Source organism: Gallus gallus, chromosome 2, assembly GCF_016699485.2.
Source record: "Gallus gallus isolate bGalGal1 chromosome 2, bGalGal1.mat.broiler.GRCg7b, whole genome shotgun sequence".
Classification (NCBI taxonomy): domain Eukaryota; kingdom Metazoa; phylum Chordata; class Aves; order Galliformes; family Phasianidae; genus Gallus; species Gallus gallus.
In genome coordinates this window covers 61,041,552-61,054,242 of record NC_052533.1, presented here as the reverse complement: position 1 = coordinate 61,054,242, position 12,691 = coordinate 61,041,552, and the positions used below count along the sequence as shown (strand labels likewise).

General features: G+C 35.9%; 1 protein-coding gene across 4 annotated transcripts in view; it reads left to right on the top strand.

Moving 5' to 3' along the window:
- The window catches only part of DTNBP1 (dystrobrevin binding protein 1), a 67,968-nt gene that overhangs the window by 16,017 nt on the left and 39,260 nt on the right, over positions 1-12,691 (top strand). The window lies entirely within an intron of this gene.

Sequence of the window (12,691 nt, the reverse complement as noted above, 5' to 3'; positions counted from 1 at the left end):
GCAGCTTGGATTTACTCTTTCCTAAGTCTGGGCAAAATCATTTCCATTCCCTCCAGGAAGACCGATGCTAGTCAATATGTCTGAACTTCTTCTGACTTACTTTAATAATTAAATATTTAATAGTAGTATTGTCAAAATTCTAAGTATGTGCTATTTAACCAACTAACACATAAATCTAAGATGGGCATAAAACAATAGATCTATACTCCCGAAAACACAATAACTTTTCAGAATTTGTCTTGAGTCTTGTCTTCCCTCTCACCTGAGTCCCACTCCTCCTTCCTTCCTGTTTCCATCCCCCAGTCTCTGTTCCTATAATCAAAATAAAGTGTTAAACTGTTGCCTACAGTGCTTAGCATCTAATCAGTTTTATAAATAGAATGCTAAGCAAGCTACTTAACATAATTGTAAGCTGATTACCTTTGGCCAGATCTAGACAAAACAGGAAAAATGCAGGTAATTTCTGGTTGATCATTACCATAGTATTTGTTTAGGTAAGAAATTAACTGCCAGCTCATTACTAGAAGGACACTTGGCAGTGTAGATACTTGAAGAGTGAACAGCCAGTTAACTTAATGTGAGTGTCATTTGTTATCTTTGTTTCGAACTCTGATTTTCTGTTCCTCTATCTACTGCTTGGGGTTTTTACTGTGATACCAAATACTGAAAGAATCAAGTGGGGGTTCAGGAGCCTATGTTCTCTCTCTTTAATATAAAGTTATTTTCAGGGAGCGATTAGTTTTGTGTAAAAAGGTGTTTCTTGTATGTTGGCCATGTGGGGATGAAAACTGTGATGAACACAAACTCTGGAAACTGTGGTTAATTTAAGAATGTAACTATAAATAATTTCACTGTAAAGTTATTTCAGAGATTAAGCTAGAAGCTCGTGTATTTCAAGTCTTTTGAAAAATCTCCCTATATGAAAGATTTAGAAGAAAGCGCTTTAGGTCAACATCGAACCTTTGAAATGCAGCTTATGGTAACTATGGGAACTGACTTTCAGAAATAGGTCTCCCTATTAAATAGAGCACTTTATTTCTGTTCAAACAGATTGATTTTTTTTTTTTTTTTTTTTTTTTGCTTTAGTCATTGCAATGAGTACTAGTTTAAAGGTAGATTCATCAGTCCAAGGTGTTTTCCACAACATATTGTAAAGAATGCAGTTGGGTGTTGGGGGAGTTACTTGGTTTTTTTAATGCACGTATCCTTGGATTTTAAGTACTTTTTTATGTATTCATTGATCACGGTACCAGTGTTGTAGTATGGAAACCAGGTTCCACCTTTTCTCTGGTTAGTCTTGGTGCAGTTGTTTGCATATGTGTTAGCATTAAGCCATGCCATTAGTATCCTGTTCTTTCCTTAAGCATGATCCTATTCCCCCTCCCTTTACCCTCCTGCTGAGAATGTACCGTTTCTTATTCCAGAAAACTCCTTTTGTTGCTCGGGCCTCCTATGGCATTTCTTGCATTCTCAAGACAGTTCACTGCACTGTTTAGGAAGCAGCATTAGAAGCTCACTTTTGTGCTAGTTTTTACGTGCACCAAAATACATGCTTGTCGTGTGAGCTAAAATGATTCTGTCTTGAAGCTATGAAGCTCTTAATACCAATTGTAGCCATTTCAGAGATCAGTTTTCTCAAAAAAATAGCACCTCCTGGTTATTTTATCAATTAAAGGAGATGACTAACAGTAATGTCTTGTAGGAACATGCTTTGAATAGCAACTATTCACTTTATTTCCAGTAGCAAGGGACTACATTTTACTGTTTCATTTGACTTGAAATATAATTGTTAGAATCTCAATTTCTTAGCATTTGCTATTTAAGAAACCTTTGTTTTCAGCATTTGCAGCATTTGATTTCAGAACAGTCATAAAGGGAAAATGATTGAAGAAATCTCAAATCTTGAGTCTCTTCTTGTTTGCGTGTATTCAACATATACCTAAAGCTTCAGTGGGACTTTTTTCCTTTCTGGTGACACTTAAATAACTGCTTTACCTAACATGAAAATATGTTGTTTGGTATATTTATAACTAAATTTGCTTTTTTTTATTATTTTTTATTTTAAAGGTTTCTTTGTTACCAAACAATATATAATCCTCTGCTTTGGTAATTAGCAAAGTAGTTGAGGAGCTTGACGGATTGAGGTGTTTCCATGCTGATGACATACTGTTTTTACCCTCCTGGAGAGGGTTGGATTCATTTTCTCATTCAAAAGGGTATAAAATTTACAGCAATGGCATTGTATAGATTAGAGATGACTATGTGAGAAAATGTCCTAATCAGATACTACAGCAAAGTTTATTTTTTCAGTATAGTCTTTTGTTGTTTTTATCCCTCTTTCTAATTGCTTTGGGAGCATAAGGGGCTGTAAGGATTGTTGCAGTTGATAAAAAGGCTTATGTTAGGCTTAATTGACATAAACATCCAAAAAGTAAATCCATAAACTTCCTTAGACAAATCAGATTAGTCTGCTTTTGGGAAAAGTTCCATCTTAATTGGGCCAATTAGTGGTTATTTACCCACTAACAATAAACAAAGACAGAGAGAAAAGTAATACAGCAGTTTTATTTGTGTGCTGCTTTCAAATATTATCTGTAACTCCTGCAGTATCACTGTGAAGGACTGTGTTTACCTAAATTATTTTAACAAGGTTGGAAGAGAGAGGATGGAATGGGTAGTACCCTACCATACAAAACTGTATTGCTTAAAAGAAGACTTCTATGTCTGCAGACTTTCTTTAGGTCCCTTAATGCATCCCATGTCATAAGCTAAAGCAGTACTCTATCTTCAGTGATGAGTGCTTCCCATCTGGCAGCAATAAATTTAAATTGGAGCATTATGACACTCTTAAACTTCACGTGTCAATTTGTCGTATTGATTTTTGATATGTAAAAATGTTGTTGCAAATGTTTCAAACAAGTACATTCTTTCTTCAAACATTAAATGCACTGGAAATTATTTGTAAGGCTCTAGTTACATGTTTCGTAGTTCTCAGTAAAATTTTTCTTCCAAGTAAGGTTGCATGCTATATTCTTCTTGATCAGCCTTCTGCTGGTGTAGATTTTCAATGGCTACACCTTCACGTAGATGTGTGTGTAATGAATTTACAGGGGTGTGTGTAGAAATTTCTCTTCAGGACAATTGTCACAGTAGTCATGCTGTGGATGACTGGATTTGAGTTTTCTTTAGACATTAATTGTATGACTGTAACTTTCTGTGCCAAATCAGAGTTCACACTGCAGATAACTTTTTCATTTTGCTGTTTGAGGGTTTGCATGCACCACAATTGGTAGCAAGTATTTTCGTGGTAACGGGAGGCTGGAATTTATTTTGTATCCATCAGTTACTGCACTTCTTTGGACAGACGTGAGGATTGAGAATTCCTATTGATACTGAAAAGCTGAGTTTGCACAACCTTTTTACGAAATCCCCTGATAATTGTGCTTCGTTTTGCATAATTTTAGGACATTGAATTTCTTTTGTTTGCAGGAAGACTTCCAGTACAGAATTTTCAATATGCCATACCCCCAGAAAGAGCAAGCTGCTTCATTATTAGTGGATTTCGCTTCCATAAGTGCTCCAAATAATATTTGTAATAAATATTGGACAAGGTTTTGTAAATATTAGATCAAAAGGTTTTGTTAGTGTCTTTGGCGTTTTTTTAATACTATTTGCAACGTGTTCAGTGTAATTTCTGTCACTTTTAATTTAATTTGATTTAATTTTGCCCTGTTATGTGATGGTCTTTGCCTGATGCAGAAAGACAGTGAAATAAGCGAAATGAGATTTGTAGTGTACTTTCTCCCTCTAGTTTTCTTTGTCCTTTGAACAGGCAAAACTGTATTCTTTTCTTGGTTAGCTTTTGTGACTTATAATTAAGACAGAATGTTTGTGTTGGATCCTCTGCATTTTACAGCACCTTTTATTGATGTCTTCTAGTAAATGTTGAATGTTATGCCAACCCTGCTTAACTTTTGTCTACCTTTATATAGTTCTGATTACTGAGTGTAATCTGCAAATCATATCAGTCTGCTGGTACCAGGCGTTCTTCTACCAGAGTTGCAGTACCAATAATAGAAGGTTTAGGAGTGCCCTAATCATTGCTTTATAGTCTCTCTCACCTAAAAACTATCTTGTGTGTCAAATTCCTTCATTCACTGTGGCTAGTGGCAGAAAAACAGAGCGTAGGTGTTCATCTTACCACGCTAAAATCTGTTTTCTGCTTTTGAGCTGCAGTTGTTTCTCCAGGTATGTTCTGTCCCTCTTCAGTAGGGATCATTTTCTTGAGATCTTTGATAATCCCGTGTTTGAAAATTGCTTGAAAAATGTGTAAAATGTATTTGTTGACAACAGTTCTGTGAGGGAGGTTTTGCATTTCTTTGTCAGAAGGATGTGCTGAGGATGCCTGAAGTCATGCAGATTACAGCTAACCACCACAGTTGCATTCTGTCTGTGCAGAATGCCACATATATTTTAGGTAAATACTGCTTCTGTGATTACAGGCTTTTTTTTGTTGTTGTTGTTTTGTTCGTGTGAACCTGTGGCATGATATTAAATCACTTGGGAATACAATATGTCCAGTTCTTGAATACTCTAATTTTAACCTACATAGATAGATAGATACTTTTAATACCTATATTGAAACTGATGGCCAAGTTAAAGTTAAAACTGGTTCTGGATTTTGTTTTATGGCTCACCAAAAACAACTCTGCAAGAACCTTTTTCCTTTCTATTAAAAACCTAAATATACCACTTTTGTGGTAGTATTTGTAGCTTCTCTCCAATGCTAGCTTTCAATTTGGATTTTTAAGTTTTTGGTTGTATGATAAAAATCACTAGAACTCTACTGTTGCATTTATCTCTTGGTAGTTCAGTGATGTATATACAAAGATAAAAGCTCGAGATTAAATTTAAAAATGGATCCCCTTCTTTTAATATCAACAGAATGAAAGCAAACCCATAATAACAGGGTCCTTACCTAAGCCTACAAATGAAGGTATAAGCTTTAAAGGAAGCTAAAATTTATTTCATATTTCAACTTCCAAATTGGAATGCATTTCAAAGGTAAATAATTTCTATTAGTCTCTTAAGAGAGGGCAAAATGTTTAGTTGCTCTTAGTGATTTTTCACTGATTTCCCTCATACCATTTTCGTCTGTTTTAATGCCATTGCCTTATTTTTCTTCTGAATGTTGCACTTGGAAAGTAACCATCCAGTATTCTTCATCGGGATAAATACTGGTTTCTTTTTTTGAAACACTGAAAGAGAAATGCTTTCACTGTACCCTGAAACTGCTGAGTATGTGTGGTGGTATTTGGTTTTAGTTGCATCTCTTATGAAGATACGTATAGTTGTATTTCTTATGAAGAACAAATTTGGTTTTGATCCACTTCATCTTATGATATGAAGCTGATGGAGATGTCTTGCTGAAGGACACTGAAAGACTTCAGCTACTTTTGTAGCTTCATTTCAATATAGAGGTTAAAAAAAAAATCCCCATTGCAAAAGCATTTGATTCTTTAGGGTTTTTCTCTTCTGTTTCAACAGTATTTTGGTAGTAGTTTTTGCTTTTGATTTTTTTCTTTCCTTAAATCTATTCAGTCTCAATGGTATTTTGAAGTAATAGTTGACCTAAAGGTGGACCAAAAGGATGCTCAAGCAATCTGGCTGAGGGAAAGCATTTCTGTTTCATTGTCAGAAGTGCTAATCCTAAGCGTATAGGAAAGTGCCTTGCACAGAAGATTACTTAAGTGACACAAGTTTTGAGTTCTCTTTTTTTTTTTTGGCTTCTATTTCTTTTGATGAAAATCAGAGTCTGTCTGTTACCTTTTTTTGTTGACTAAAGCTTGAATCAGACAGTAGAAGTAATTAAAAAAACAAACAAACAAACAAGAAAACCCTTAATTTAGGTAATGTACCAGACATAACAGGTGACATTTCTAAGGTTTTGCTTTGGATCTCGTTAGGTGCCAGAAATATCTTAAAACTAAAGTACAAATCAGCAACTCTACTTTCTTTTGGTTTGTAACTGGTATTTACAACTCAACGTTTAGAAACACATTTCCTTGTAAAATTATTAAATTTAATACTCAATTAATTTTTACCATCGATATGGTATTTTGTAACTTTCTTTATACATGAATCCAGTAGTTGGAGTTCATTGACTGTATGCTACTTTCAAAACTGATGCTATAAAATTATACCTGACATTCAGTTACGATTTTGCTGCTTTCTTGTCTGCCTACTCATTCCTTAGAAATTAAATATGCAAATGTCAAGTTTGCCTGCTGTCTTCATTACAGAGAACTTGGTTTTTCTGCACTCTCTGGTTATTTAAGTCAATTCCTTAGTGCTTTTTTACATTTAGAAATTCAATCTTCATGTTGAAGCCCTTTGTGAGATACAGTAGAACCCAAGAACCTTGTCTTTTGTTGAGCAATCTAAATTCCCATTGATCTGAGTAACTTAAAGCAGCATGGTTTAGAGTACACTGGATTATTATTCTAATCTGCATTCTTATTTGGCTTGGTACGTATCTGTGATTCTGTGAGTTGCTATTGTATGGTCGGTATTTTGTGATAACTGATGACATTAAGCTGAAGTGATACAGAGAATGGTCTGAGTAATTTGAGAAGCCATTCTTTAAAGAAATATAAATAAGAATTTGTAATGAACTAAGTAGCCAGGGATTCACTTGTAATTCTTCATCCTTTAAAGGGGACAGCTAGGTGGTGGACAATCCACCAAATGGTGGATGGAAGGGCTTGCAAAGCTTTGAGCTTTCAGCTACATCTTAAATAATTTCCCCTATGGATATTAGCATAAAACAGTGTGCAGCTGCTGTGCAAATGTGCAGCAGGATATGTGGTTTTGTGGTTATGTCCCATTCCTTAGCTAGGCCATGCAGACCTAGTGGTCAATATTCCTTTTGTCACTGTCATTCTAAGACTGTGAGGTGATCCAATCAGCTCTTAAGCTGAAGTTACTATCTTTTGATACTTTGTCTTTCCATTCCCTTGAGATTTTACTTAAAAACCGAACCCCCCCCTCAGTTTAGAGAATCTGCCAGATTAAGTTCTCACTGTGTTGAGTCAAGGTTTTGCTCCATGGTTGTGTTCTGACTTCGGAGTGTTTGGGAGGGTTTGTTTAATAACAAAGCCCTAGTCAGTGTGCTTGTAAAACAAGAAGCAAATGAACTGTGAAATAATAGAAACATCTTTAAGCTTGCAGGCAGCCCAAGTTTCCAGTGCAGTTTCAGATATCTGAGTTGACCTGTTTTTGTCAGCTACTTCAATTCCAGAAATCTAAAAGTGACAAGACAAGAGAGCGCTGCTGTTTCCATACCAAATGCATTAGCGGAAACATCAAGCTGAAATAATTATAAATCCAGTTGTCATCCACTGGCTGCTGCATTTTCTTGATCCTTAGTGCATTTTTAGGTAAAAAAAAAAATATGTTGGCATATAGGAAATCTGAAGTATAGATTTAAGATCGAAGACTTGTTTCAAGTATTGTTTGGATTTGGCTTCAGGAACAATGTCACCTTTCAAAGCATGATGGGGTTTTCTTGAAGTAAAAGTATTTTGTGTAAGCTTTGTCTGTGCTTTACTGTCTTCCTGAACAAAAACATTGATTGAGACTGCTTCTGTCCTCTACTTTCACATCTCTGTTCAGGCCCATTTGGGTGCAGGATACTGTCAGAAATCACCTAACTGAATCTTTTCTAATTTATTAATCTGTAGCCAGTTTTACAAGGAGATATTATTGATGAATTTGTTCAATATGTCCTAAACTCTGCATTAGATCCTCTATGTCTCCACCCTACACTGGTTCAGGAACGTCTAAAGTTTTGAAGCTGTCATATGCTATAACAGTGTTGCATCAGTTTTAGGTGCCTTAGCATGCATTGCAGAGAGCCATGCTGTGGTACACTGCATCTTGTAAATTTGACTGCATCATCTGGGAGATCAGAGCAGTTAGTTTTGGAGGAATGGTGTAGTGTCTACATACCCTGAATTTTCAGATTTATAGACTTTATGTATTCTCTGTATCTTTGCGGTTTGTGAAGTTGGAAGCTTTCAGCAAGCATTTGTTTATGACCTTTATTTGCCTTCATCCTCTTCCTCCTCCTACCATGCTCCTCTTTCTGGATTTGTTTTGTTTATCAGTGATATTCAGTAGAATAATATTCCTAGCATACATCTCTGCCCAATGAGTAAGGCAGGGTTAATCCAAGAGTGCAAGAAGATATGTGAGGAGATTGGGAAGGTTCTTGAGAATTTGTTTGCCTTCTAACTATTCATGTGAATAGTTGTGCTCATATGAGTTACTAAGGGGGAGAAGTTACATACTGTAATAAGTTTATTTTACCTGTAGTCTCTGAAATTTTTATTTTCTCAAATTCTCACCACAAACCCCAAAGCTCAGCTTTTCTATAAATGAAATTGGGAGCACTGACTACGTGGTCATTAGAACATTTCAGGTAAATTAAAAATGGTAAATCAAAGGATGCTTCCTGCCTCAACAGCGCTTTGAGGCACTGCGGTTTTAATTCACTTCAGAATGTGTTGTAGTTCTTGCAAATAAAAATTTGCATAAAAGTTATACTTGAGACTAAAATGGAGTACTGTATGTTATCAATGTCTGTATGTATTCTTTTTCTCCATACTTCTGGCTCTGATTTTACTATTTGATAGGAAGTTTCAGAGAACTTCTTAACAATCTCTTAGGTTAAGTGTTTTGATTTCATTGCTTTTGGCTATTTTAAATCATGAGTTGTTATCATCTGTGCCTCTTCAGGCATGGACTTGGAGGGATTTATCTTCAAATTTATCTACATCCATCATGCTTAGAAGAGGCCAAGAGTCTGAGTTTTGTCCCTCTTATGCTGATATTAAACTAAATATATCATCTCTGTCCTCAACTGAGTGTTATCTTGAGGTACGAAACCAGTCCTATGCAGCTGATCTTTCTCTAACAGTTATTGCCCTTTACTTGCTTCTGTCATTCTCTTCGTTATTTTTCAACTGAATCTGAGGGGCGTAGAATTTCACAGAATAATTAAATTTCCACCTACTTATGAAAGGGAGAAATAAAAATTACTGCCTGTATGTGGCCAGTTCTTAGTAACTCTAGTGTACATATAGAGCCTAAATAGTTTTTGTCTCTCAGGAATAAACCGGATTTCATAAGTTGCATTGTACACAGAGCATTACTTTTCCAGTGCCTCCATGTCTGTATACTCTTATTACTCACCTTCATTGTACTCTACTTTTGTGTGTGCTTGATTTTTCAGTAAAAGAGAAGGTGTTTACATTATATTATAGTCTAACTATTAGTTACAGAAGTTACTTCTTAATAAAAGCTTACTGTTAACTATAAAAAAAAGTAAAGAAAATTACAGGATCACAGAAATATAGGGGCTGGAAAGGGCATCTGGAGACCATCAAGACCAAATCCCTTGCTGAAAGAGGTTCCTTACAGCAGATCACACAGGTAAGCATCCAGGTGGGTCTTGGATATCTCCAGAGGAGACTCCACAACCTCTCTGGACAGCCCATTCCAGTGCTCTATCACTCTCACAGCGAAGAAGTTTTTCCTCATGTTTGTATGGAACTTTCCATGTTCTGCTTTTTGCCTGTTACCCCTTGTTCAATCGCTACGCACCACTGGAAAGAGCATGGCCCTATCCACTTGACTCCCATGTTTTAGATGCTTATAAATAGTTATGAGTTCCCCTCCCAAACTTTTCTTCAACAGACTGAAGCGTCCCAGGTCTCCTAGCCTTTCCTTATATGGGAGATGCTTCAGGCCCCTGATCATCCTTGCCACCCTCTGCTGGACTCTTTCTAGGAGATTCCTGTCCTTTTTGAATGAGGGAGCCCAGAACTGGATACAGTACTCCAGATGTGGCCTCCCCATGGCAGAGTAGAGGGGGAGGATCACCTCCCTCAACCTGATGGCCATGCTCTTTTTACTGCACTCCAAGATACTACTGGCCTTCTTGACCACCAGGGCACACTGCTGGCTCACCTGTTATCCACCAAGACTCCTAGATCCTTCTCAGGGCTCTTTTCCAGCAGGTTAGTCCTTAACCTCTACTGATGGTTATTCCTCCCCAGGTACACGTGCCTTCACTTGCTTTTGTGGAAGCTCACCAGGTTCTTCTCTGCCCACCTCTCCAGTCTGTCTAGATCTCGTTGAGTCGCAGCATGGCTTTCTGGTGTCAGCTTCTGCTCCCAGTTTCATTTAGTTCTTTGGCAAACTTGCTGAATTTTCATTTGTGTAGGCAGATGAGTTGTTGGCATTAACCAAAAATTTAGTAGCTGAAATAGAAGAAATGTATAGTCAAAATCCAAATAGTAGGATTGATTGATTAGTGGTCAGACATAGTGTGGGAGTTTCTTTAATTCTGGATAGATGCTGAATGACCCACACTGTTTGCCTCTTAAAACTTCACGTGTAGGGAGGCTAGGAGTAAAATATGTTTTCTTCTTAATGATAGTGGAAAGAAGTATCTTAACCATCTCCTGTGTTTGGTTTTCTTGGCCAATAAGTGTATGAAATCCAGCAACGTTTTTCTTTGGAAAGCTTTAAATTGACTAACCAGGCAAATATACTGCAGTTTTATCTCCTATTATGATGTTGTTAGTAAGCTGTCCATCAAAGACGGAGCTGTTGTATAAACTTAACATAAAACATGATCTCAAAGAATGAACAATTTAATGTAAAAGAAAAACAAATACAGAAATGTAGTATATGGTATAATGACCAGAAGTTTAATATGGTAAACTTGAGGGAAAAAAAAAAAGAGGCAGCAGTCCTACCTACTCATCCAGGCCTGAAATTATATATATATTTTTTTTCAGGTTAATCTTTTTAGTCTTAATTACCCACATTAGCTACTTTTTCTTGTATGGAGTGTCCATGTATTCCAAACATATAGTTTCCTTCTTAATGCATCTTCAGTGTATTTATTTCTGTGGATTATTTTTGTGTCCGCATTCTTAGAGATTTATCTTTTTGCTTTTTTTTAAATTCCTGCTAATTTATGAATAAAAAATAAATTATTTACTTGCAAAGGGGAAGAGAAATGGAAGTCTTTGTAATATATTTTTCTGTACTTATGTCTAGAACTCCATAATTATACTTCTGTATTGATTTAATCCTAAGCCTGCTGTTTTTTTTCGGTTTTTGAAAGTCATACTCTCCTTTCCACTTTAAATTTAGTGTCTGGTTGTTACCAGGGCAGATGATGAGCAAGATTTAGGACTTAAATTTAATGACTTAAATTAAAAAATGCTTTGTGTTGCTTATGCAGTCCATATTTTCAATGAACGTGTATTTTAAGACATTTTTGAATGTATCTCTTGTTTAGACTGTTATGAGGAACCACAAGATGTGATTGATTCTTGTCATCTAAAATATCAAGATAAAAATTGATCAGTCTGGATCTGAATTTCTACAAACTACTAGGAAATGCTAATCCTTAAATTTGTAATCTTTACTCTTACTGCATGCTAATAGAAATTTAATATTAAGTTTTCAGAGGTATGTGATCAAAAACAACTGCTGAATATTCATTTCCAGCTTTCTTAATTAGTGTAGATTATATAGATGGATATAATGTTAGCATCTTAGTGGATCATATAATGTTAGCATCTTAATGAATCAACCCTAAAATGTTTTGATGGATTTCTAGAGGGAAGATTCTTGGTTCTGAGATAAAAGCACTGAATATTGTGGTCAGTTGGTTACACTTTTGCCATCCTGTTTGGTACTATAGTTGCACGTAATTACAGTAATTATATTGTGTTACCTTTTGGAGACAAGTGGTGTAAGACCTCTTGATTTTAGAACCAACTAGTGTGTGTCTTTTCCTCTTACAGTCACAAGATGTTTCCTCAGTGTGGTTTCGTTTCTGACTGTGGAAAGTGTGCATTTCCTGCGATTGATTTTTTTCATCAAATAGCATGCAATTATTTAAATATAAAGATTGTAGCTCGAGAGAATGCTTAAGAGTTTTTAAAATATGTTTAGAGCACATAGGATGGGAAAAACTTACTGGAATTTGAACCTATGAATCGTATGTGTTGTATGTTAGTTTTTTTTCTCTGTTAAAAAAGGGAATATCTGAAAAAGAAGGGGATGGGGACAGGAAGGGAAATAAATATCACAGGAAGTCAGAATTAGCAGGCTTCACTACTGTAGCTTACGCAGTAGCTTATTTCCTGCCAAAGCACACGTTCTTTCAGAAACTGATGTTTGATTCTTGGTGACAAAATTGGCATGTTCAATGGAAATGTGGAGGTAAATGCATTCTCTGTCTGCTTTGTGCTGCTTAGAAAATAGCTTTGGTTTTAGAAGTTTTGTCTGTTCTCTCAGCAGGAATAACTGCTGAAGGACTTCATCTGTTAGGGAGGAGAGGGAATTATTCTAGTACAGCATATGCATTATGAAAGAATCTGCATCGTATGTGACTCAGTAACGACTGAAGCATATGTTTTCATCTATGAATAGTGAAAAGTGTTTATCTGGAGAACTGTTAGTTCAGTCTTTTTTGAACTTCTTTTACTTAAAATCACTTTTGCGTTCCCAAGCTGGAATTTAGCCATGCTTATTATGTGTGAGACTTAAGTCTTCAAGGCACAGGCTGAAAAGATGTTCATTATTAAGTGAACATTTCAATAAG